This window comes from Halichoerus grypus, chromosome 1, assembly GCF_964656455.1.
Source record: "Halichoerus grypus chromosome 1, mHalGry1.hap1.1, whole genome shotgun sequence".
Lineage (NCBI taxonomy): Eukaryota > Metazoa > Chordata > Mammalia > Carnivora > Phocidae > Halichoerus > Halichoerus grypus.
In genome coordinates, this window is record NC_135712.1 from 76975673 (window position 1) to 76999755 (window position 24083).

A 24083-nucleotide genomic window follows, 5' to 3' on the forward strand; every position below is an offset into this window, starting at 1 on the left:
CGGGAGGGCGCTGGCCTGAGGAAAGCAGGCATAACGTGTTGTGGGCATAGGGGAGGGCCCGTTAATGGAGGCCTCCTCCTCCTCCTCCCTGCTCACCCCACTCTTCTTTGCCACCCCACTGGGATTCCTCATGATCATCCTTCAAAAGTCAAGCAGCCAAGCTGTGGCCCATTCCCTTCTGAGTCCAGCTCTGCCAGTCAATCAGGGCTGCATGAAAGATACAAATTGGAGCTCTGCTCACAGCGGGACCTGGATACTCACATCAAACACTTTCCCTGTAACTTAAGGACACCCTACGGGGTTTCGTCTCTGAGGGAACAAACCACTTTAATTTTTGTTTTCCAGTGGCTATTACTGTCATTCTGTTCATTGTTTTGGTTTGGGATCTGTTCCTTCCCCATACTTTGGGGTTTTCAGAAGTTGGCTGATTTTCTTACTTTCTTATAATTTGATACTTTGGGCCTCTCTATCTGCCACTCTTACATCCTCATTGGCATCAACTATTTTTTTTTTTTAGTTAACTCCTGGAGAGTGCTCAGGGATATTCAGCAAGGCAGAATGGTGGCAAGATTAGAGTCCCAGATAGGGAATGGAAAGCCCAGGTGGGTCCTAGCTCTACTACCTTTCTGGGACAAACCATTTCACTGTAGTCTGTCTCTAAAAAAGAGGGGGGGGGGATATGAACTCTGTCCCTCTAGACTATCAGCTCCATCAGAGCAGGGATTATGTGCATTTTGTTCAAATGTAGCCCTATGCCTGTCCCAGCACATGGTATGTGGTAGATATTCAATAAAGATTGTTGAGTGACTGAAGGATTGTATGAAGACCAAATAAGCTAATAGACATAAAAACACTTGGCAAATCCTGTGGCAGTGTACACAGAGAAGCATTACTATTGCACAGATGGGAAATGCATGGACTGTCCCCAAACTGAAGAGTTACTAGGCTATTTTAAAATATCAGAAGATACTTTGGCAAATATATTTCAAATATGCATAACTTCGTTGATGTGGCCCAGGGTTGCAATTCAAATGGGAAGCAGGGCAGAGAGGCAATTTCTGTCTTAGCGGAGATGAAGAAAGGAGAAGGCAGCGTGTGTTAGAGAGAACCAGGATGTTCCTAGGTAGAAAAGAGTTACAAGTAAGAGAGGAATCATGCTCACTTGTTCTAACAAAACAGGTTTTATTGGCTGGCCAAGAACACTGGAATCTAGAATTGGATAAGAATTTTCCCAGAGTCACTATTTTCTAATATTTTCATATTTATTTATAATCAGACCAAATCTGAAAAATGACTTAAGGCAGAACTTGTCAAAATAGGCCCTCACAGCTGACATTTGAGCCTGTCAAATCTCTCATCTCCTAGATGGGAGACTTAGGAAAATTATGTGTCTAAGGTAACTTATCTGGATGTGATATTCAGCTCTAGCCACATTCCTAACACAGCTTTCTGAATCATAAATTGTTAGAGACACTAAGAATATTGGCATATAGCAAGAAAGAAGAAGAAAATAGACAAAGAAAAAGAACAAAAGTACAACTACTTCCTGGACTCCCTATGGCTCTTCATCCCCTAGTTCCAGCTCAGTTCCGACCTAGCTATTTCCTTGCCCTTGGATTCTACCCTCACATCCTTAAGTTTCTCTTTGTAGCCCAGCTAGCAGAGTTGGGTTTTGTTCATGGGAACCAGGCGTCTTTTGCAATCAAACTACTAACTATTAGTTCCTGGTGGGATCAGGTGTCCTCAAGCTCCTAGCACAATGCCTTGCACAGAGCAGGTGCTCAGTAAAGGTAGGATACTGATGATGAAGCTTCAGGAATCATCCCTAATATCTGCTCTCCTCTCTCAGATAACTTCTCCCATAAGGATCTTATACTGTAACTGCCAACATACTTGCCCCATCTCGCTTTCTAAACCAATGTCCCCATGTCCCCGGCATAACCCCCACTGGTTCCCATCTAGACCCAGGTAGTAATGGGGGAGGCAAAGAAATTAGAGACCACTGTACTAGAATCGTAAGCTTGTTTATTGCATCAAGTTCATGAAGCATCAACCATAAGTTGCTCAATCAATATTGAAGGAAGTAAAAGAGAACAAAATTCATCATTCTAGTCTTATGACAGAAAGATGAATAAAATATACTTCCGAGCCTTTAAGGAGCTTACCATGTGTTGGGAGACAGACATAAACACACACAACTAGAATATGATTTAAATATTATAGTAGACACAGAATAAATAAATAAATAAATAAATAAATAAATAAATATCATAATAGACTCAAGTATAGAGTCCTCTGAGAACTCAGGGGTTATCCTGGGACATGGGATCAAAGAAGGCTTCAGAGAGTAGAAGACATTTGAATTGGACCATGAAACTTGCATAGGATTTCCCCAGATGGCAAGAGTCAGGAAGAAGGGCATTCTAAGCAATGGAAATAACAAGTGCAATGATAAGTAGGGGTGGACACATGTGACAATGATGAGGGACTATAATTCATCTGGAATGACTAGACTAGCATTGGCCAGACATACCCTGGAAACAAATGTCCATGGTTAATAAGTTTGGGAAACGCATCCTTTATTCCCATTTAGAAATTTAAAATGTATATTTGCCTATCAAATGCTCCAAGAAATCAGTGAGAAGGCTACATGGATAGTCCAGGGAAATATGGTGGAGGTCCTGAAAAGGGGAGAGCGTAAGCGAGTTCAAAGAGGGATGTAGGAAAGCCAGATTGCAAATGGAACACCATCAGGACTTCATCAAATGCAGAAGAGGAGTGAACTTAAAAGAACCAGGTTTTAGCTTGTTGGACTGAATGGACAGCAATGCGACTGGAGAAGAAAAGAGAAGTATTTGGGGAAAATAACATAGGTTTGGCTTCAGTCATGTTGAATGTGAGCTGATCATGAACAATCACATGAAGATGTCCACAGATAGCTGGCAATACAGGTCTAGGTTCCAGAAGTAATATAGTAGTTCAAGAGGATGCTGGACAACCAGTAGAACCATTATAGAAAATATCTAGCACTGGACAGGGCATTGGGTTGGATGAACTCCAAAGTCCTATTGGCCCAGAGCTAGCATGATTTTATGGCCAGAGGGACCCACACTGAGGAGACTAGATGATCCAGCCTCTGCCTGCTGACCACATCCAAGTAGGTAACCTCCTACAGCTGGCCATGGGAGTAATGACTGAAAAAGAAGTTTGACATCTGCACAGATCCCACCAAAAGGAAGTGCCTTGTAATCTCTACACCAACCATGAGGCTAGAACTCACAATCCCGAGATCAAGAGTTGCATGCTAGAAGTGGTTTTTAACGAAATGTCTTTCACAGGGATGCCTGGGTGGCTCAGTCATTTGAGCGTCTGCCTTCTGCTCCGGTCATGATCCCAGGGTCCTGGGTTCGAGTCCTGCATCGGGCTCCTTGCTCAGCAGGGAGGCTGCTTCTCCCTCTGCCTGCCACTCCCCCTGCTTGTGCTCGCTCTCTCTCTCTGACAAATAAATAAATAAAATCTTTAAAAAAATATGTCTTTCACAAGTAAAACTTTGCAATGATCCTGGTAAAATGGTTCCCTTTCTTTTGGCCTGGTCTCACTGAGGAGAAACACTGGAAATAGAGGATATTCAAGAATAATCATGGAAACTGAGCACGTTCCTGGCAATGTACTTCACTGACCCTTCCTAGGGACCAGTGCAGCCTGGGAGAGCCAAGAGAGCACTGGGCTGGGAGTCAGGTGGCCAAGGTTCTAGTCCTGACCACATCATTAAGTCAATGTATGTCCTTGTAAAAATTACCTACCTTCTATGTGTCTCTATACCTTTATCTACACATCTATGAAATACACTTAAATAATAATAATACCTGCACAGCTTATCTCAAGTTATCAGGAGGGTTCAATGATATGGGTTTGTTTTGTGAAAGATAACTTTAGTAATGAAGACTACTTCATTACTAAATATGCATCCTAAACTGTTGGAGCTGCAAGGGGTCCCAGGCACTGAATAATTCAATACATCATGGATTCCCATTTTGCAGATGGGAAACCAAGGCCCAGAGGGATCAGGGGATTTACCCAAGGTCAGAAAGGCAGCAAAGCTGAGCCAGCAGTAAGGTGAGTTCTCTTTCCTCCTAGCACCACTGCCTTCTAAAGATCAAGAGCTGGTACCAAGGCAGGAAAGAAATTATAAGCTGGAAAGGAAATGTGGTTGAATATATAGTATTCAGAACTCCAACCAGCAAATAAAGCCTACAGTGTGAGTAGGCCAGCTAAAGCTATTTGCCCCATATTCCTATAAAGTGGACAATCTTCCTTTGTTTGTGTCAAACTGAGCTGGCCACAGCTGTCTCCCTGACCCCTCAGTGATTTCACACACACTATGATGGTGAACATTTTTATAGTGATATCCTCACTAACCGGATTAGAAGTTCAGACATATTTTTTACACCCTTTCCTGTAGATCCTCTCCTTTCTAATCTAAGGGGATGTTCTAGGTGGGGAGCAAAGAACTGGTTTTACTCCCAACACTTCTGACACCAAATGTGTGTAGGAGGGTTTCCGCACACCAACCAATTCCCCAACTCTCTAGTACTAACAATGTAGAGTTAGGGCAGGTCCCACAGGCTGAGAACTAATTCCCACAAGACTGCCCCCACTTCAGAGGCCAGTCTTATCACCTGTACTTCTGACCAACTGGCTATAAATTCAAGGGGTTCCCACAATCCTCTCCTCAGATTTAATACTTCGCTAGAACATCTCGCAGAACTCAGGAGAATATTTTACCATCACAGACTTATTAAAAAGGATATAAATCAGGAACAGCCAAATGGAAGAGATGCATAGAACAGTGTATGGGGAAGGAGCATGGAGCTTTCATGCCTTCGGAGCATGCTATCTTCCTAGTACCTCTGAGTGCTCATCAACCCAGAAGCTTGCTGAACCCCATGTTTAGGGACTTATGTGGAGGGTTTATGACATTGCCATGGTTGATTAACTCATTGGCTATTGATGGTCGACTCAAGCTCCAGCCACCCCACCCCTGCCCCTCTCCAGGAGTTGGGAGATGGGACTGAAAGTTCCAACCCTCTAATCATACCTTGATCTTTCTGGTGACAAGCCCCCATACTGAAGTTATCTAGGGGCCCCCAGCCACCAGTTGTCTCATTAGGAAAAAAAGATATCCTATCACTCAGGAAATTCCAAGGGATTTATATGATCTCTGTGTTAAAAATTCTTAAAAAAAAAAAAATGCTCTTATCACGCCTATCCCTCAAGAAATTACAAGGGTTTTAAGAACTCTTTGCCAAGAACCAGGGACAAAGACCAAATATATATTTCTTTTTACTCCAACAGGGGCTGTAGTTTATTTCTTTCCTAAACTGTGGCAAGAGTCCCTAACTGATCTTCCTTGATCTTGCTTCTCCATCCTTTTCTTCCTACAGCTGGTATTGCTACTTTCCCACAGCGTCTCTGCTTCTTCCCCTCCCCTTCTCCACAGCATAGAGGACAAGGCCCAAAACTGCATCTTGGCATTCAGACTCCTTCCGGATTTGGTCTCAATCTGTCCTTCAAGCCTTATTTCTTCTACTCCCTTACCGTACACTATGCAGCAAGCTCAACCTGGACTCACTGTTAAATCCTGAATACATGTAGGCCTTCTTTATACCAGTCTCTCAATCTAGTGGACCATTCGTCAGGGCCCACTGCTGCTGGTTCCTTCACACCCCTGTGGTCTTGGGTTTTCCTGTTTCAGCACATATCTCCTTTCATAATATCATGATGTGTATACCTGTCCACTTCCTCATTAGCTGGTCCTCATGTCAATTCATCTCTCCATCCCCCACAGTGCTCAGCTCAGTGCCCAGAAACCAAGTCTCAGAAAAACAACTTATATTATTTGAAGAAAAACAAATATGTACACTACACCAGAAGCGAAGACCACCACACTAAAACAAAACAAAACGAAAACCAGCGTTGGCTCAAGATGAAAGTTTCCACGCATCTTCAAATCAGAGTTGGTAGCTGGTTCTCCAGAGAAACACTTGGAAAAAATCGTTTTACCTGTCCCCCTTCTTGTATGTTCAGTTGCCTAAGTTGCTTTGAAGTCTGTAAAATGGCCAATATCTCCAATCAGCACAGTGTTTCCTTTCCAGACAGGAAGACTGCCGCGAAGGAGAGAAGCCACGCTTGTTTTTGCGGTCTGGGCTGCGACGATGACTCATCCACTAAAGCCAGAGGCTGTCTATTTTGATCTCTCTATGTTCAGAGTCTATTTACGGTTGCAATTTTCTTTCTTTCTCTTTCTCCCTTCCCACCCCTGGTGACTTATCGGAATGGTCACACGCATTTGACAAACGGAACCTGTATAAGGAGGGAGAGAGCATGATTGAACATGCTTTCAGCTAAAGCCCACGAATGAATGCTTGTGTTTACAGCTCTGATGATAGGGTTCCGGTAATGACTTGGCCTTTTTCTCCTTGATTGAATATTCCCCTGGGCCTGCCAGTCTGGGTTCCTGTTATTTAATGAGGACATTGGAGCGCAACTTCAAGATGTCTGCAAAAATGACCTTTTCTTTGGGCTGATTCCAAATGCAAAGAAAAGTAGAGCCCGAGTTAGACAGGGTGCTTCTGGAATACAGCTTTGGAATTCACTTTTTCCCTCCAAAGCTCAGAAGCTTGGAATCACATGCTGTCAGAGCCAGAGAGAACCATAGAGGTGATCTGGTTACAAGTTTTCATTCTGCAGACGGAGAAATCCAGGACCAGAGGGAAAAAGCAAGTCGCCGTAAATCGTACGGCAGACACAGTCACAACAAATTCAGGCTTGGAACCTGTCTCAGAGTTGTAGTCAGTGTTCTTTTGAATGGCTGGAGATTGAAATTAATGGCTGGCTAAATGGTTGCTTAAATAAAGGAAAAGCTTCTCATTTCCCATGTTACACTGTGGCAGCAATATGCCCTGCTCTCCCTATGCTCAACATGAGAGACTAGAGCATGAGCAAAGGAACTACCTTCTAACTGTTAGCTCAGGGTCTCACTGTTAGCTTTAAAAACCAATATAGGAAAAGTATAAGAGTCAGTGGTGGAGGGCCTTACCTGGGACAACCTCAGAGCTCCCACATCTGCCTCATTCAGTGTCTTCTCTGCATTTTTGGCTTCACCTGTGAAATGGGGCATTAGCTTACTGACTATGAGCCGCCTTCGGAAGATTAAGCGAGAAAATGTGATCAGAAAGTTCTTGGGAATATAAAGCTCTGTTCTACTTGTAAGAAGGATTATTACTATGTTATTAGACTCCTATCTATGCAGGCTTACTTTCTCTGAGGTGACAATTTTATATTCTCCTGTCAAAAGAAATCCCTTCATTCTAAATGAGAGATTTTAAAGATAATTTTTAGCTGTAAATTTTTCACATGTTCATTATGGGCTATTTGGGAAAATACAGAAACGTATTTTTAAAAAGAAAATCATCTATAGTCTTGTTACCACATGCACAATTTGAATCATTATTATAATTTTGCCTTTTTTGAGTTTTCCCAGATCATTAAATATTATGTATATGTATATGTGTGTATGTTATATGTGCATACTATTCCAACATCAGAATGCCTCATAATATATTTAAATGGCATAATTACATAAAAACATTTTTTAATGTTTTATTTAAGTAAGCTCTACACCCAACGTCGGGCTCGAACTCACAACCCCGAGATCAAGAGTTGCATGCTCTTCTGTCTGAGCCAGCCAGGTGCCCCCGGCTTAATTAGTTTTTAACATTTAGGGAGTTTATTAGTAATTTCCTTAACATACATTTAAAGATTGAATGAATTCCCAGCTAGAATTTCTCTGAGCCTTACTATGGATAGGGTGACCATATGTTGTTCTCTTGTCCAAGACAGGACATTTTATTTTATTTTTTTAGAGTAGAAAGTCATCCTATCGATAATTATACCATGGCATAAAGTATAAATCTGAACCATTCTGAGCAAAGTGGGTCATATGACCACTCTACTTACAGTCATAAGGAATTTTAAGAATATCACTGACCAGAGGCAATATGGTGTAAGGCTAAAAACACACTTTCTAGAATCAGAACATTTGGATCCAAGATCTAGATCCACCATTGTTAGCAAAAATGACATAATGGCACTGAATCTCGGTTTCCTCATCTCAAAAATGCAAGCTATTACCTGAATCTCAGACTTATCTGCAGTCGAAGAAGCATATAAATGAAAATGAAGGAATGAATATAATGAATGAATGTAAATGAAAGCTAGAATAAGCTCTCCTGTTGGACAGATTTTTTTTTTTTTTAATGACACTAGTGTAATGGAGCTAGGTTCTCTTCACATCAGCATTCTTCACAAGGGTGTCCTAAACAATTCACATTCTGCCTAAATATGCAAATGATTACTCTGATAGGAGACAGGAGAATAAACCACTGACCCACACAAGGAGAATCTATATTTGCCCCTAGTTGGATCTCATTACACTCCACACAAGAGGATAATTAGTGTTCTCTGTAAAGCTGCCCTTTAGCTTTATTAACTGCTGGTTAAAATAATATGCTATAGTTTGGAAATCTTTTGACCATGCCAGTCCTTTATCCTCTGATGATATTTGGGACACTGGGATTATGCCTGTATGGTCAGTTCTAGTCACCAAAAATAGAAGCTTAACTCTTCCAGGTACTATATATAAATTAATTCCCAATTTCCTAATGAGGAGTGAGCTTGAATTCTCTGAAGCCTCATACTGTCTTTCAGGCAGGAGAGGAATCATGGGCCCCAAAGGCAGTCAAATGGTTATCTTCTAGTCGGTTCTTCTCTCTGAATTAGGAGAAAAAGGCTAAAATGCTTTATATCCCTACAAACTAAGGTACCAGGATCTTCACATGCATCACGATCATCTTGTTGGAGATGTTCTACACTACACAGATTTGGCCGTTCAGGGAGGGCTTCATAACTGACTGCATTATGATACACTTGCCCTTGTCATAATCATTGGTGTGACTATTTTTCAGTTCAATATTCAGTTGAGAAGTTTCATTATCCCTTTTATAAAAAGTACCTGAAGTATGAATCTTTGATTTATCAGCCTCCTTTGAATTTTTTGTACATTTCTCTTTCCTTCACAGTGCCTCGTACAATGCCTTGGATAGAAATGTTTGATCAATACTTGTGAGATGAACAAAATTAGTCCCACCTCCTTTCCACTGCACATCTGAAACAATCATACCTTTACAGTAACACAAATTTTTTCACTTTCTCCTTCACCTTTGCTTTCGTGAAAAGAACAATAAACTTGGAATTACAATAACTGAGCTTAAACGAGGTAATGGGGTGAAGCTATAGCTCTTTCCTACAGAAGAATTCCAATTAATCAATGTAGAAGGGATGAAGAAACTAGAAAATGACCTCTGGAACACACTAAGCATGGCAGCAAGCGATACCAGTAGAGGCTAAAACTGGTGAGTGAAAGGTTAGGTGGAAGCAGGATTTGCGTATGGTCTCAAAGTATCTCTTCTAAAAATATTTAGTAATCACAAAGGGAAAAACAGTAGGTTTACAGTGGAGAAACCCAGCAGATGCCATCTTTAGCAAGTGGTCAAGGGTAATATCACCAACAGAACATGTCAATGTAATACACGTTATGCCCTGAGAAGGACATATCACCTCTGCGGTTTCCTTCCCACTGCCTTCCATAGAATCCTGAGAAAACATCAGACAAACCAAAACTGCAGGACATCCCACAAAATAACTCATCAGTACCGGACAAAAGTGCTAAGATCATGAAAGACAATGAAAAACCGAGGAACCGTTCCAGATGGTAGGAGACTAAGGAAACATGACAACTGACAATGATGTGGGAAGTGGAAATGGATCCTGGGAAAGAAAAAGGCCTCTAGTGGAAAAATTGGTGGTATCTGAATAAAGTCCGTACTTTAGTGAATAATAGTACTGTACCAATGTTAATTCCTTGGTTTTGATTATTGTTCTATGGGTATTTATGATGTTAATGTAAAGAGGAGTTGCCTAAAGGGGATAGAAGAGCACTCTACTGGTTTTGCAACATTTTGGTAAGTCTAAAATTATCTCAAAATAAGAAGCTTAAAAAGTAACTGAGCTGGAATGCTAACACTGCCACCCTCTGTGGCATTAGGTAAGTCGCCTGAACCTCATCTTTCATCACGTCCAAAACTAGAGGAACAGCACCTACCTATTTGAGGACAAAATAGAAAAAGAAACCGGAGCCCCCCCCCTTTAAGATTTATTTATTATTAGAGAGAGAAAGAAAGAGAGTGCAAGAGTGGGAGGGGCAGAGGGAGAGGGACAGAGAATCTCAAGCAGACTCCACACTGAGTGCGGACCCCTATACAGGGCTCCATCTCACGACCCTGAGATCACAAGCTAAGCCAAAATCAAAAGTTGGATACTTAACAGATTGTGCCACCCAGGCGCCCTCCGAGGGTACGTTTAAAACTATAAATCTGGGGAGCCCGGGTGGCTCAGTCAGTTAAGCGGCTGCCTTCAGCTCAGGTCATGATCCCAGGGTCCTGGGATCGGATCTCGCATTGGGCTCCCTGCTCAGCAGGGACTCTGCTTCTCCCTCTGCCCCTCCTCTCTCCCTCCTCATGCTTTCTCCCTCCCTCTCTCTCTCAAATAAATAAAATATTTTTTAAAAATCTATAAGCTTTTTCTCTATAAATATATTATTTTTATTACTATTTAGCCCCATTACTATGTCCTTCCCCATCCACTTAGGGTTACCAGATAAAATACAGGATTCCCCATTAAATTTGAATCTCAGATAAATAATCATTCTAGTCTAAATATACCCCATGTAATAATTGAGACATACTTACCTTACTCATATTTTTGACTATCTGACATTCAAACCAACTGGGTATCTTATATTTTTATTTACTGATTTTGGCAATCCTACTTCTACCCAACTTCCAATTGTCAGTCCCTTTCTTTAAGACACCCCTTCCTTCCTTCAGCCTCTCTTTACACAGTGCTGATGTGCTCAGCTCTGAGGACCCTTTGGCATAACAACCTCACCTGAACACCACAGCAGTGCGTGCTCCAGGAGGGAAACACAAAGGGCAATGACAGGAGTTTGACTCTGGCAAAGCGAGTTCACGGGGAATGCATGACTCGGAGGAATTTTCTCTCTCTCTGACTTGCAACTGTGCAAAATTTATTTTCAAATTTTTTGGGTATTTTTATTACCCACCCCTTACAGAAGCCCAGTGATCGGAGTATTACGTAAATTGTTAAACCACAAGGAAAAATATTAGAACTACCAACAGCGCAGAAGATGGACCACCTCTTGGGATCTGTGGGGAGGGAATGAGAGAAAAAGAGGGAGCATTTGGGCCCAACGCTTTCACATACATAAGTGGACCATATAGGAGAAGTATGCCTGTGCCCGTTTCCTGATGAGAACCTGAGGCTGAGGGAAGAAAAATAACTTAGGCTCTCTCTACCTCATCCGGAAATGATCATCTTTTTGCTTTAGGGCCATTCATTGCATCTACATCTTTCTTTAGCACACCATCTGGTCATCAAGGTTCTGCTTGAAGGCCACCTCTCCTGTGAGTTTGTACCCTGATTCTCCAAACCGGGTATAAGGTTTTTTTTTCTGACTCTCCACATTACTTTGAGAAATGCCTAAGACCTTTACCTGGGATCACAGCCACATATGTCTGCATTTTATCTCCTTTTCGGCTTTGAGGGTAAAGATTGTGTCATGTTCATGTCAAGATTTCCTACAGTGCCTCCAAAGCAAAGGTGACACTTTCTAAGTCAGGAGGGAAAAGGCCCAAGTCCTGGATCAGATTCACCACTGACTTGGTATATTGGTAAGAGCACATACTGCTGCAGCTATGATTTTACCATTGGTACATAGCTTCTGCTTATCCCCATATGTAATCACCCAGATGATTTCTGAGCTCCTTCCGGTGCCGGCGTTCTGCCCTCCGGGACTCTGGCTTCTAATGGTGCGGCCATCTGAGCCATGGTCTCCTGCTGCCAGTGTCTTCCTGGCTGCTGAGAATGACTTCCCGTGGGTCTCCTCGTTTTCCCTTTCAGTCGAGACTCCCACATTCCCTTCTCCACACCTCAGAGGTAGATCAGAAATACAAACAACAAAGATCTTCTGTAGGACATGTCCCGGGCTCTAGGGACACTTGGGAGCAAGAATAATAGGCTTTCCATGAATCAACAGCATGAAATCTTAGGGCGTCTTTCCCCTTCCTTCAGAAAGGATGCTCACTGCGTCAAAGGGAAGATGCAATTTTATTCTAACCAACAGTAGTCACAATCTCTAAGTGTATGCGTTGCTTTATAAGATATTCCTGCTGGATTTAAGTAGAACAACACACTTCATCTTTCCAGGCCACCAGTTACCAACCGTTTCACAATGGAAACCATGTGAATAAGAGCTGTTCTCTCCTCACAGTGTTTGGTAGAAAGCAAGTAAGACAGAACTAGCAACCATGTAGAGAGTGCGTACCACATGCCAGGTACCCAGCTAAGCACCTCACATGTATCATTTACTCCTTCCTGATGTCCCTGCAACGTTGGTATTGTCATTCCTTCTTTTTTTTTTTTTTTTGAAAAAGAAAACCAAAGCCTGCTTTTATTGACATACCCACAGATAGACCCGTGATTTGGAAGGGACAGGGACCCTGACACAACACTTGTGGTTAACACAATTGAAACACAAAGCGGCAGGAGACAGCTTTATAGGGACATAATGTCTCCATAAGTTAGGGAAACAGACTGCTTGCTAGCTGCTCTCTCATTTCATGTTCTTCTCAGACTCCTCTCCTTTCTTGATGGAGGCCTTAACTCAGGGATGGCTTCTGCTATCATCTTCTCTTCAAAAGGGAGATCTTGGCGATGCCTAGATTCTTCTCTATGCCTTTTGTCCCCAGCAGGAATGGTGTGGAGAAATAGGCACCGTCTGTTTCTTGGGACTTAACGAAGGGACACTGGACAACTCCTTCCTTTCCGTTCATTGCCTCCGCAGAGGAGAAGACAAACCAGGCTCCCACATAGCCATGGACAGGGCGGCAGAGCCTGCTCTAGCTTTGACCTTCACCATGTCCGTGCGGGCCTCCTGGATCCTCCCAGTGACGGCTGTCCGCAGGTCGTGGGAAAAGTCCACCTTGGGAGTGCCCCAGGAGATCGGGGGATGATGGACTTCCCGGCGTGGCTGCCAGTGACAGGAACATTGACTCAAGCAGGATCCAAGCCCCTCAGTTCTGCAATAAAAGTGTTGGCTCTGACAATGTCCAGGGTTGTCACCCCAAAGATTTTATTGGGGTGGTATGCTCTGTGTTTCTTCAAAACTTCCGTTGCCGTTGGGATGATGGAGTTAACCGGGTTTGACACGATGCCGATCATGGCCTCGGGGCAATGCCAGGCGCAGGCAGCCGCCAGGTGGCCACAATTGGGGCACTGGTGTTGAACAGGTCATCCCTATCATGCCTGGTGTCCTCGGGACTCCTGCTGGAATAACCACCACATCTCAACCTTTCGGGCAGCCTAGCAGCTGCTCAGGTGCGAGGTAGCCTTTCATGGTTGCTCTGGTCTCCATGTGGCTCAGATCTGCGGCCACTCGAGGTGTCCGAGCAATACCATAGAGGGTCAGGCGGCTGGCTCAGGGGCTGCCCGATTCCTCCTCCAGAAGCCCCTAACGCAGCTACTGTAGCCTTGTTCTGGGCTGAGGGGCTGAAGCTGTGGAGGAGAGTGGCACCCGCAGGGCAGGCGAGGGCGGAGAGCAGGGCTGGGGTAGGCAGGGCATGGACCCGCAGGTGGAGAAGCTGGCTCCGGGCAGGTGACACCCACGACCAACCTCCACTCTATACTGGACCTCCCTGCCCGCTCTGCCCGGCCTCGGGTATTGTCATCCCCATTTAAAAGATGAGGAAACCTATGCTCAGTAAGTTTAAGCAAATTGTCCAAGGTCACAGAGCTAGCCAATAATTGGAATGGGATTCAGACACATATCAAAGCCCCCTAAACATGTGTTTTTCTTTTTTTTTTTTAAGATTTTATTTATTTATTTGACAGAGAGATAGAGAGAGAGCACAAGTAGGCAGAGTGGCAGGCAGAGGGAGAGGGAGAAGCAGGCTCTCTGCTGAGCAGGGAGCCGGACATGGGGCTCAATCCCAGGACCCCAGGATCATGACCTGAGCCGAAGGCAGCCGCTTAACTGACTGAGCCACCCAGGCGCCCCTAAACATGTGTTTTTCTAACTACATACTGGCCACTTCTCATGTGAAAAGGCCTTAAAAATCAGAAAGCATCATGCACTGGCATTGTCACTTAATCCTCAAAACATACCAGAGAGTGATGAGGCAGGATTTTAATCCCCATTTTATAAATAAATGCAGATTGGTTCCATTATCATACAGCTGGTAGGGGGTGAAGTCCAGCCATTGTCTGCTTCCATGACCAGCTTCCCTCACCTAAAGACAGAAGCATAACCTTCAAGCTCTGTCTGAAAGCAGAATGGTTTATTATATATATATAATACTAGAAGGAGGTCATGCCTCCTTACAAGAGTATAGTTCTACCCTCCCCGTGTCTTCTGAGTCAAATTGACTTATTTTATCTGGAACAAGGAGTTTTCCTCGTGTCAGCACCTCATAACCCAAAATGGACTTCTCTCCGTCTCATGCATCATCCCCAAACCTAAACTGCTAGCAAAGTCCTGCTTCCAGAATTTTTATTATCTATAATGATGCTGTGAACTAGGAGCAGGAGCCGAGCTCTGTTCCAGGCATCAGCAGCCTATAGCGCTGGCAGGGAGAAATCCACCTTGCACTTGGTCAGGAAAGTGAATTTGATAGGACACGAGAAAGATGGACTACTGTCAGTGTGATGTTCTTGCAGAAGCACTTTGCTGATTGTTAAAGACATTTTTTCTATGTCAATCAAAATCTAACAAAACAAAACTAAAAAGCCAGAAGCTCCATTTTCTGAGCAGGCAATGAAATCTCTAACTGGAAAAAAAAAAAAAAAAAAAAGTCTGATATGAGGAATTCTACAAAGGGCGGGCGGGGGTCTTCCCTGGATGGTCATCCCTGAAATGTGAGGCCCTCAAGCTCCCAGAATCCTCAAGTAGGACTGGAAGGTACTGCTTCATTTGAGCCTTGTGATTAAGAAGACACACAGATAGGGAGTCCAAAGAAGGATTAAGTGGGAGAGGAACTGTTTACATGAAAGCTGTAGCTTTTTATTTCTTTGCCAATCCCCGCTCTGCAGACCTCAAAAAGCAGGCAGGTTGCAGGGGCTGTTAATCAACTGTAAACAAACAACCCTGGAAAAAGATCATATGGTCTGACAGGCCCAGGGCTCAATGAATAATAAGCACCTTCACTTACACAGCACTTTATAGTTCAGAGTACACTTTCAATTAGATCATTTCGTTTGATCCTCAACAATAAGGGGAGGTCAGCTGGGATCGGTACCCCATCTCACACCTGAGAAAGCTGAAACCAGGAAAGACAAAGAAATGTGCCCACAGTTACACAGCTAGCTTGTGGAGGAACAAAACTCTGAACCTCTATCCCTGACTCAGGAATACAGGGTTTCCACCCTCTTATCCCACATTATAATAAAGCAAATGTTGTAAAAAATAACGCCTCTTGTTTGAGTATAAGCAAACTTCCTGACGTAGTGGCATCGAAATTAATTAAATGAATAAAATCTACCTTTACCATCCAAGATTGGAAAACAAAAAGTATAAGCAAATTTAAGCATGGGCAGGTACCTGAAAGATCACCACCTACTAAACTGAATTAAAGTGAATCACAGGATCTCATTTAGAGATCTATCACTTTGGTAGAAAGTGTATTTCACTTTCAGGCTAACAAACTAAATGTTACAATGTCTTTAAAATGAGTATTCTATACAAAGATAGGTCTAATCTTTGTCATCATTCAGCCATTCCACAAATATTTGTCTTGCTTCATGCCAGTTACTGACCTTCCCTAATTGAATGTGAAAATACTTCAGTAGGATGGTTTCATGGAGGAAGAAATAAAGACCATTATTTTTAGCACTGACCGTGAAATAACAAATGTTTATTTAAGATAAATATTTTCCTCCTATGTAAAATGGGGAGGACATTGCCTCCTGCTACCTGGATTATTTAAGGGAGCATTAAGTGAATTAATAGAGACCATTCATATGGCTCATCTGTATTTTTTTAAATAAAACACTTTGTTCTAAAAACCTCTTATAAGAAATATGTACACATGAAACAAGTAAAAGAGGAAGTCTCCGCTTGAGGGTCGCAGGTGGCAGGGGCTGCACAAAAGTAAATCCAAGCCCTCCTGGCCATCGACGTCTCCAGCCCAGTCCAGAGTCCTCGTGGTACAGAGAGAGCTCCCACCACCCCTCCATAATCCCAGTGCGCCTTGCAGCTGCCCCTCCACTAAGCCACCAGGCTGTCCTGTCATAAGGAATCTCTGCCCACCCTCCACCTTAAACTGAGCGCTCCTTGAGGATGGGCACTATGTCTTAATCTGTGTCCCTACTCCAGAACATTCCCTACTGTTTCGGATACACGGACCCCATTAATTAATGTGTTCTGAATAAATGCATGAGTTAGTGAGCAAATGAAAAGTATCTTTAAGAAGGTAATGTTCTTGAAAAAAGCTGAATCACCAGAACAAATACAATTAAGATAATACTCTGTTGCATTACTCTACTGCATTTCAGAACCTAACAATCATAAGGTAATATCTCTATTTTGTAAATGGAGGGGATGCCAACCTTGATGGACCTGCCAAAGCCAGCAAGTCAGGGTCTGAGAAAGAAGGATCCAGGAATACAGTTCCCAGACATATTCCTAGTCCTAAGGAGAATCACTGCTGTCAAGTTAATCAGCCAAATCCTCCTGATTACCAGAGGTCAAGAGCACAAGCAGCAGACCATTTCTCTACTGGCTTAGGCCAAGGAGAGGCTTGACAGAGTGCCAGGAGGTACAATGAATGTTTTACCTTACAAATGCTGAGGAGACAACATGTTCCTTTTAGCATTAATTGCTTCATTCAAAAGAAGCCATTTAGAATCAGTCTGGTCTTTTTCCTTGATGAGCAATTTCAGGCTGCCTACCAAAGCTTTTGTTTGTTGGGAGGAGAGAGGAAGAGAAAGCATTTTGTTAAGGCATTTTAATTTTCATATTTAATGAAACAGATTGGGTAGCAGGTTCCTTTGATTTTATTTCCCTGTTCCCTGAATACCTTCTTGTGTATTACATATTCTGCTGGAGCTTCCTGCAAGAACTTTGCTACATTTTACAAGTTAAGGCTGTCAAATGTTACCCACTGAATCAAATATATTTCTTGTGCCAATATTCAGTTGTTATTATTGTTGTAACCGACCAGTCATAAATCTCAAAACTGGAGAGAAAGAGAACATGGACCGATATTTCCCCATATTCTCTTGAGCACGTAAAATTATATAACTCTCTGAAGCCCTCATGTTATTGCTGCACCTAAAATGCTTTGCATTCTTCACAGGAGAAATCCTTTAACAGGGTTACTTTTCCTTAGTACAAGAGAGTTAATCAATCAATCAGAAATTTCATTGGTTTTTAATTAATTAACAAGGATGTAGAGAAAAACAGCACCGGATTGGAGTCAGGAGGCAAGCTCGCTTGTTTCAGCTATTATTTATTATAGTGTTTTCTCCTTTTTTTCTCCCTGATAAAAGGGCAGAGACTCTGTCTGTTTTGTTCATATTTAGAACAGAGGAGGAACAGAGCCTGGCCAATAACAGGGGTTCAATCAAGTTTGTGGAATAAATGAATAAGATCATTCAACTGTTTGACTTGGTTTTCCTGGGCCTCAATTTCCTTCTTTGTTAAAAAACCAAAAGTGTTGATTATGTCTGTGTTTCCTACCTCACAGATGAGATAAATTATGGCTTTGTGAAACTGTTGAGTTATGCACATAATTAAAGAGTAGCATCATTAGTAATAGCAGCAGGTCTGCACTTGATCAGCTGTGTGACCTTGGCCAAAACATTTCAATTCTCTTGGCTTTCAGTTTCTCATCTGTAAATGGACAGGATTGCACTAGATGATCCCTACATTTCCTTCCAGCTCAAACCAAGATCTTTAAACCGTCAACAAATACTTATTTAGTACCTACTCTATGCAAAATATTCTTCTAGGAAAAAACACCAAGGTATAACCTAAGAGATTTCAAAGAAAAATAAAAACAATAACTTTTGTAAAATACTTCCTCCGGGTTATTTTTCTAATATAAAAGCAGGCCATTAGGGAAAAGCATGGGAAGATGTGAAAACCAGATTTCACAAGAAAAGTCATTTGGGGAAATCAAAAATTGAGTTAGCTGCTGGTATGCATCTTGTGGGGATCATTCTGACCTTCCAAATTGCTTGTGCAACAAACTTGGATTTGACATTTCGTGTTGGCTTTTACAATCTACCTAATGAGAAGTATCTTTACAAAGAGCGACAGCATCCTGCTTAAAACTGTTCAAGAAAATGTAGATTTCAGGGAAAGGGGAAGCCAAGAAGTAAAGCAGCATAAATAAGCTATTGTGATTTAAACACGATACTTCCTTTGAGTGTGTGGACAACTCAAGACAATTCCTGTCACAAAAAGAATAAGCATATTCACAGCTCTCAGAGGAATTCATTGATTCAAGGAGTCAGACAATTTCCTCCAGAATTCAGCTGATCCAGTGAAGAAACCAACCCATCAACAAATATAAACGGTATATAGATACTAGATACTACAGGGAATTAAACATGTAAGACCACACTACTTGCCCTCAAGGATATTTATGAGATCATCCATGACATAAAGCTAAAAATCCTTCTAATATAACATGTCCAAAATTAATTTCATACTTTTAATCCTCAAACCTACTCTTCTTCATTTGGCCTATCTTGAAAAATTCCACCTCAGTTCACTTTACCTACACAAATCAAAAAACAACAGCTTTTCTTCATTCTTGCTCTCTCATTTCCTATGCCAAATGAGTTACCAAGGCTTCGGGTCATAAATGACCCCCATGAAATACAAACGCAGACATGGGAAGACCTCTAGGAGAAGGGGTACATTCATCAGAATAGACAAGGTTCTGCTTCAATAACAAATTACTGACATATCAATGGTTTAATACAACAAACATTCACTTCTTGCTCATGTTATAGCCTGATGAAGGTTGGCTGTACTTGGTGGTTCTTCTAAGCCATCATTCAATGATTCAAGTTGCTTCTACCTTTTAGCTACAATAAGTATACGGTCTTCAAGATTCACCATAAGAAGAGAAACGGAAATAGAATATATGAGCTATTTTTAAAGGTCAAACTTAAAAGTGGTTTACATGTCTTCTGCTCACTTCCCATTGGCCCAGACTCAGCCCAATAAAACTGAGTCCCAATCTAACCTCAAAGAGGCTAAGAAGCGTAGTCTCAGCAAATCCAGAAAGAGAAAATTGTGTGGTAAACTCAGAGTGTTATCTTTGCCACGAGGGCTGATACCTAAATTAGATTAGCTCTCCTATTTAAAGGGATTTTTCAGGCACTAAGATCCACATACTCTCAGGGTTCTCTACCTAACGGACAGAATCTACTCATAATTAAAGTCTTCCTACAATTCTGTGGTTTCATCCTCTAGGAAAATAAAAATTCATAGATCTGTGTCTTTACTGTCACCTACCTCACTCTGGGATAAAATACTTTTGCTCATACTGTACTATGCAGTCTAATAATTTACCTTTAGCATTTCTACAAGTGTCCTCCTTTTCTATGACAGAATAAATGTGTCACTCTTCACACGGTTTCCCATTTTCCCCACAATCATTTGAAACTGCAAAGATCCCAACAAGACCTGGGCTCTAATGGGGGTATGTGATGATGGGGGAAAATTCAGAAAATTTTCAAAATCCTGAAATCACTCAACCCACACCAGCAAGGTTGACCAAGTTTGCCTTTTCTGCTATAATAATTTAGACAAAATTTCTTGAACCTTCTTAGCACTCTTGCCTCTCTGGGCCCATTTAGCAACTAACCCTCATTTATCTTTCAGGTCTAAACCTAGATATCACTTTTCTTTGGAAGACATTCTTGGCCTCCCAAGTCTGGCTGGGTGCCCATATTATGTGAATGCAGAGTACACTGCTCTTATCTTTCTCACAGCTCTTGCCACACTCTGGGTTAACAGCATCGATTTTTTTGGAGGGAGGGTTCTTTTGTATTCCTCAATGAGCTCTTTGACACACATGGACTCAGTTGTTGTGGTAGTGGTGATGCTGGCTGAGTCTCTGTCTTCTAAAGCCATTCAGATCCTCAAAATTATATTTGTTGAATGAATGAGTGAGCATATGCATGAATAAGGGAAAGAGTGGCTAAATAAATTTTGGAATAATTTTAAGGAGGCCAAACAATGTCGGCAGTTGGTGACCATAGTTGAAGCTCACGTATTGGGAATAAGAAAGTTTCAGAAGGATTAACTTTCATAAAACTTGCTCTGGTCACCTCAGGTTAGAAGTGTTCATGCTCCATAATCAGAATACCTATAATTCCTTAGGCCTTTCTTATGGCAGTGAACAAATGTGACTTCTCGTCATAATGTCTTTGTCTTATGGCTTTAACTAGATGGTGAACTCTAGAAGACAAGGACTAGTCTCTGTCTCAGTATATTTCTCAATACTTAGTTCAATGTCCTATGTGTAGTAGAACTCCTGAATATTCATTGTAGATACTGTATCCTATAAATGCATGTTGAATTAAAAAATAGATACACCATACAGAATTTTATATCTGAACATTTGCCCTGTGCATCCATGTCGATTCCAATCCCATCTTAAGGTCTCTGTTCCTAGTCCATCTCCCATTTGATAGTCTAGTTTAGGAATATCAGTGACAAATAGTTTACAGAGCATAAAGCAAATACATGTCTTCTGGAAAATCTTTACTCCCTATGTCTTAGTTTTCTTTTTTTGGAAGTAAAGCGCAGCTACCATTGTCCTGGCTAAATCATATGGTGGTATGTAACTCAAATTGGATATTGTTTATTATCAAACTTGTAATGTGGGAAAGACTTTTAACCATTTTATAATCTTTATTACATGCCATCTGAAGGCAGATTGGCTGCTGTCCTTGGGGGAAGAGATCAGCCTCCCACCTTCATGTGATAGTTCCCAAGTCAACCAACTGGTTTCTTTGTATATGCTCCTGGGACAAAGCAATTTAGTTTTTGTCTATAAAATACTCAAATGGGTAAGAAGGGTAATTCATACTATACTCTAGACCAAATGTCCTATTATTCTAAATTATTCCCATTCCAATATATAGACAATGACATCAAATGTCAAAGTAAAGATTACCAAAAAAAACAAAAAAAAACAAAAAAAAAACCCCAAAAAACTAAAACAATATTAAAAGGTCCCAGATTTGAGCAATAAGAACTTCATCCCATTATCAAATTCTCAAAGAGAAATTGAAGTCCCAAATTAACATCCTTTCCTATTGTAAATTTTGTACCAAGAAAAAAATCTTTCCCATTTCCTTTCCATTTCAGCCAGGGGATCTGTTGGCTCAGAACCTTGAACAGAGCATGGGTTCCCATACCACCCCCAGCCTGAGCTCTCTACTAATAGAACAGGGGTAATTCCTTAAAGGGCCTTCCCAATTCAATTAATCCAATCAAGCCTTTCTCATGTCCCACTAGTTAAAAATACCAGGAAGTTAATATACACAAACGTTATCACAATGCCTATTCCACACATCCAAAATAAAAAAAAAAAAAAAAATACAAGCAAATCCCCAGCCCTTAGAACCAATATCCCGGTCAAAATGACATACTTAGATCTCTCTCAAGGTCTGTAACATTAAGACACACATAGCTGTTGCCAAGACCCAAGCAGATGACTAGGATATCTGACTAGAAGAGAATAAAGAGAAAAAATAATATCTACATCTTTTTAGCCTTACCAATCTCTTTGTCCAGAGTCTACATCTTGAAACTTAAACTTAGTGAGAATACTTATGATTAGGTTAAGAATAAGGATATTTACCCTAAGTGTAGGTGGGGAGAATTCACTTGTGCATAGTCTCAACTTTTTTTTTTTTTCTTCAGAGGGTGACTTCCTTGTTCCTCCCCACCCAAAGTTTAGAAATTTTCAGCGGTAGCAGCCCCAGTCATCAGGTCACTGTTTGTTTGTTTTCTTCCATGCAGCCTCTGAAACCTAACAATACCGAGCTTCACTTTGAACCTGTGTTCAGAGCTGTGTAAAAGCAGCATCGCCTCCACACCCAGCTTTCAGCAGGCATGCTTCGCATCTGGCCAACACTGGTACTGCAGGGTTTGTAACAGGCTAGTGTTACTTACCATTACTAATCTAGGGACGCCTCCATTGTGAAAATCATAATGTCATGAGTTCTGAGTTTTCCAGCTGCGTTTGTTTTTGACCAAATCCGGTCTGTCCATATCTCCCAGCATTGGCTAGTCCCATTTTGAACATGTTGCTCCACCAGAGTAACACTTACACCAAGGCTGGCCACCATCTCTTCTGGACTCACTGTATTTTCTGCCAGTATGTCTCTGTGTTAGGCACAGTTAATATGCCCTCCTAGGTCTAATAAGTTCTCAGTGGCTTCCCAGATACTTGGCCACTTACTTTAATACTACTGTCATCCCCAGCACCTCCCCATCTGCTAGCATGGCCTCCATTGTGCTGGCTGTGGCCACAACCAGAGTATCTCCAGCCAGGTCACGGGACTGGGACCTGACCTGACCCACAAAGGTGTTTGTTCCTTCCGCCACTTTGGAATCTGGATACAGTTCTAACACACAGGACATGGAACCTGGCTTCCCTAAGTACTATCTCCTTTAAAGGGGCCACGTTGTATAACCTAAAAGTACAAGGGTGTCTCTCTATAATAAAAAACTTGACTACTGAGTGACAGGTGGTGGCAAGGAGCTGGCAAATAAATTCCTCTCCCCACCTCTTTCCAGAGATGACCCAAGTGACTGAACAACCACTGGTTATTTTTTATGAAGAGGTGGCCCCCTCTTCTATAACGACCACCTTATATTTGTTTACCTATTTTCCTCCTTACCATCTTTTCTCTCACCTTTTCCTGCCCGAGATTGTACCTTCCAATGAAGTATTTGTATTAAACTTTGCCTCAGGCAAAGGAAGCAAGATGGTTTGAACTGGAGATAAAAGTGTTCTTTAAGGGAAAGTTTGAGATCTCAGAGGACAAGCAAACTGATATGACAGGAAAAGGGGATACAGCCAACTCTAACTTCTCTTTGAGCAGAATATTTTTAGTGTTTTTTATTATTTTTATTTTAAATTGTGTTAAAATATGTATAACATAAAATTTACCATCCTAACCAATTTTAAGTGTACAGTTCAGTAGTGTTAAGTACATTCACACTGTGGTGCATCTGATCTCCAGAACTCTTTTCACCTTGCAAAACTGAAATGCTATCCTCATTTAACAAAAGCTCTCCCTTCCCCCTCCCCGCAGCCCCTGGCAACCACCATTCTACTTACTGTCTCTATGAATTTGACTACTCTCGATAGCTCATATAAATGGATTCATATAGTATTTGGCTTTTTTAATGACAGGCTTATTTCACTTAGCATAAAGTCCTCAATGTTCATGCATGTTGCAGCATATATCAGAATTTCCTTCTTTTCAGGGTTGAATAATATTCCATTGTATGTATATTGTTTATTCATTCACCTGTCAATGGACACTTGGGTTGCTTCTATCCTTTGGTTATTGTAAATAATGCTGCCATGAACATGGGTGTTCTCTTTGAGACCCTACTCTCATTTCTTTGGGGTATATACCCAGAAGTAGAATTGTTAGATCATATATTAATTCTATTTTTTTACTTTTTTAGGAGGCTGTCATACCATTTTTCATATGGCTGCCTCACTGTATATTCCCACCAACAATGCAGGGAACCGATGGTCAGCCATTAATATTTTTTTTAAGTACTTTTATTTTATTTTATTATGTTATGTTAATCACCATACATCATTTGTTTTTGATGTAGT

General features: G+C 41.6%; 1 protein-coding gene and 1 pseudogene across 4 annotated transcripts in view; both read right to left on the bottom strand.

Annotated features, from left to right (window-relative positions):
• TPRG1 (tumor protein p63 regulated 1) overlaps window positions 1-24083 on the bottom strand; it is a 213613-nt gene that overhangs the window by 172913 nt on the left and 16617 nt on the right. The window lies entirely within an intron of this gene.
• Window positions 12812-22867, bottom strand: LOC144380165 (malate dehydrogenase, mitochondrial pseudogene; annotated as a pseudogene).